General features: G+C 58.7%; 1 long non-coding RNA gene across 1 annotated transcript; it reads right to left on the bottom strand.

Moving 5' to 3' along the window:
• Positions 1-1,434: 1,434 nt before the first annotated feature.
• Positions 1,435-3,671, bottom strand: LOC111739648. The gene is made up of 2 exons (XR_002780330.1): positions 3,598-3,671; positions 1,435-2,980 (listed from the first exon to the last, which is right to left on the bottom strand). It is a non-coding gene; the product is annotated as an uncharacterized LOC111739648 (long non-coding RNA).

Here is a 3,671-nt window from a genome sequence, read left to right as displayed (position 1 = left end):
GGTCTCGACAAAGATTCTGTCCTTCCTTCTAGCGACCTTCCTGTTGCCCTCCCAGGACCCTGCCTCGCCGCCCGGCCTTTTCCCTGGGAGGTGACAAGCCTCGTCAACGCTCGGGCAGGCTTCCTGTCCTCCTGTTTGGTTCATTCAGCTGCATGAAACGAAGGCCGTTGGCAGAGACACTGCTCTGACGACCCGCGTGCTGCCTCCAGCAGAGGGAGCTGGGCCGCATCTGGCTGTTCTCAGGATTCCCCACAGCCAAGCCTTCCCCTGAAGTGACCCATAAAAGAACTATCCTTGATGATTCGGAGGAAAAAGTACGTGCCTTGGGCAAATTATTCCAAGTGCCCGTCTGGGCACTACTAGCTTTTAGCTTACATTCTTAGTTGTTTCTAAGTTGTCCAGATTTTACTTTGGAGACAGAAAAAAAATGAAGTCGATGAGAATCCTCAGTTTCTAGTTGTCGTCAGGGGCCGCGGTGAGAGCCTGCAGGTTTAAATCCTGGTTCTGCCACTCAGCGGCCACATGGCCTTGGGCTGCACACTCTCCCGTTAACTAGGAATAAAAAAGACACGTTTCGCCGAGAGCCTGTCCTGCGGATCCGGTGGGGAATTCACAGAAGACACCCAGGGCCCGGACTGGTGCACGGTAGATGCTACGTGCTCCCTATCTGGTTACTATTGTTGAGTTTACTTTTCTCCTTCCCTGATCTCTGCTTACCTTCCCCTCCCCAAACCTGTCTAACGCGTTTGGTATATGATCTGTTCCTTGTAGACGGGCTTTCAAAGTCAGAAAGCATTGCAGGCCGTAAGTCACGGCCGCCAGCCCATGATGCTGTGTTAACAAGCCCACGAGTGCCGTGTGAGCCGGGACCAGCTACGACGGTCACTACGCTGGCCGGACGAGGCGATTTACCAGTAAAACAGGCCCTTCGTAGGCGGACGAGTTTTACGCATGGTGTGTAAGTCTAGATTCTTCTCTGCGAGCAGCCTTCGACATTGGCCTTGGCTGAGAATCTCACAGAAGTCCCAGGGGTGGGGGTGCTCGAGTCCATGTGTCTTACAGGGGCCAGGGCTGGAAAAGGCTTCTCGTCTTCGGCCGATGAGAAAGTTCTGGACACGAGGCCTGTGCTTAATGCCACAGAGCTGGACACTTAAAAATGGCTGAAAAGGTTAATTTGTGTGTTTTATCACAATTGATTGAAAAGGAAGGAGCTGCCGATAAACACGACAGTGTGGACGAGCCTCAGGAGGCAGGATGCTCAGTGGAAAGAGGCAGACACGAAAGGATGAGCATCGTATGATTCCACGCACGAGAAATCCTGGAACTATTAAAATTCCGAGGGAGAAAGATCCCACCAGCCCCTCCGCGAATGTCCCCCGTGGATCGTGATGGCGTACTGCCGTTTACGTCGGCCAGAAACCACCGCACGCACACTTGACGTTGGTTTTGTATTTTATGCAGCTCATTCTTCCATATGCCAACGAAAGAAACCGTTATCGAAAGATGGCTGCGCAGGCTTGCTCTGCCCCGCTCCCTGCCCCCCTGCCCTCTGCCTGGGACCTCAGAGACGCCACCCACCAGAAGTTCCCTGCCTTGGAGAGAAAACTGGCAGGAATGCCTGGGAAGAGGCCCAGCACCTGGAGAGATGAGAGTGGGAAGGTAGGAGGGGACGGGTCCTTTCTGTCACGAGAGCCGCTGATCCCAAGTGAAGCAAAGACCAGCCGGGCTTCAGACTGCGCGGTGTCCGGGCCGGGCTCCGATAAGCAGCCACGTTGGTGCTGTGGCCCGGTGTGCCCCACCCACCCCATCCGTGTGACTCTGCATCCAGAACAGTGATTCGAGGCTCGGTGATTCCAAGCGAAGCCGCAGCTTTCACTTCTCTTTATTATGTTTCCTGGTGTCTCGCCTCGGGTCCTCGTCCCGGGCAGGATGGGGCGCTGACGACTCGCTCAAGTGTGCTGTCAGGAGGGGCTGGCAGACGTCAAGCCGTGCACCCAGCACCTCCCTCAGGACCCCGGCCCCCAGCGGCCCTCGTCTCGCAGGCCCGGCTCACTCCACGGCTTCCCCGCTCTGCAGCCCGCTTACTGATCCCCCGAAGGAACTTGGCTCAGGAAAGCGGGTCCCTCGCCATGGGGACGAATGATTATGGGGGCAGCAACGCCACAGAGGGCTGGAGGAGCGTGGTGGCACGGACGGCTCCCTCCTGGCCGCCCGCATCCCCACGGCTGGCCCGGGAGTCTGCAGACTGGATGACCGGCGGCCGTGGCTGGGTTCTGTCCCCCTAGAGATACGTTCAAGTCCAAGTCCTTACCCCAGGCTTGTGGGTGTGGCCTTACAGGACATAGGGTCTTTGCAGATGTAATTAAGCTAAGGATCTGGATGTGAGATCACCTGGGGCGGGGGGAGGGGAGTTGAGAGGGACTCGGGGGAGAAGGGCCGGGGTCGGGGGGGAAGGCCGTGAGGCGACAGAAGCAGACGTCGGGTGGTGCGTCCACAAGCCAAGGAACGAAGGGACTCAGGAGACAGGCCAGGGACGGACTTCCTGTCACCCAGGCCTCCAGAAGGAGCCACCTCGGCTGATGGCACCTTGATTTCAGACTCCTGGTCTCCAGAACTGTGAGAAAATACGTGTGTCTTGTTTCACGGTCATCTTTTGAGGCAGCCCTAGGACGCTGAGGCGCCAGCCCCCCTGGAGCTCAGGGCCCAACCCGGAGGAGGCCGCGGGGCTGGGTGAGACCAGGTTGTCGGGCCGCCCGGCCCGGACGAGCGTCGACCAGTCCCCAGCTCGTCACCCTCAGCCTCCCGAGTGACGTTTTGATGGAGGACGAATTTGGCGGTCTCCACGGCCCTTTCGGCTCTCGAATATGATGGTTTCCCGATTCGAAGAGGAAGCAGGGCAGAGCAAAGTGGCTTTTCAAACTTCATTTTTAAGCGGTGGAGCCTTTCACGTATCCAAGGGAGTTTGCCGTCCAATCCAGACCTACGGAAGTGACGCGTATCTGCCCAAAGCTAGGTGGCAGGGCCGTCGCTGGAGCCCAAGTTGAGAGGCTTCAAGCCCCATCGCCTCCCTCCCCCAAACGCCACCTCCAAACGCCCGTGTCAGCCCCAGGCACCTGCGGGAACCCTGGGGACTCCAGTGTAGCCACTGCAGGCTCTGGGGTCAGGCTGCTGGCCTCGATGCCACCCCCACCAACGACCAGCAGGTGGCCTCAGACACGCAGTCGCTTCTCGGAGCCTCGGTCTGCTCATCTGGGAAACGGGGTCGTAATCCTCACCCCCTCTGTTATTGGGAGTGTAAGTGAGACACGTAGGTGTCTTCAGCAGCCCACAGTGGGCGCTGGGCTCCCGAGTGCACACGACCCCCTGTCCCTTCCCTCACCGCCCTCCGTGATCCCCGGCCCTCCTGGCCTTGCCTGGAAGACCCTTAGCGGGACCTCGCCCACGCATCTTCCTTCCGTGCCTGTCCCTTGCAGGCCTGCTCCGATGTAGCTCTCGGCCACGCCTGTGTATGAGCAGGTCCTTCAGCTTGGACGGCCTCTCCCTTCCTTCACACACACACACACACACACACACACACTCTGTGTCGACCTGACAAACCTCTGTTCATCTTCCAAGCCTCAGACCACTCCGCAGAGGCAGCGGCTTCACGTCCGGCCCCAGGCAGCGCTGCG

This window comes from Pteropus vampyrus, unplaced genomic scaffold, assembly GCF_000151845.1.
Source record: "Pteropus vampyrus isolate Shadow unplaced genomic scaffold, Pvam_2.0 Scaffold52, whole genome shotgun sequence".
NCBI lineage: Eukaryota > Metazoa > Chordata > Mammalia > Chiroptera > Pteropodidae > Pteropus > Pteropus vampyrus.
Note: the sequence above shows the minus strand (reverse complement) of the source record. Positions and strands in the feature narration are given on the sequence as shown.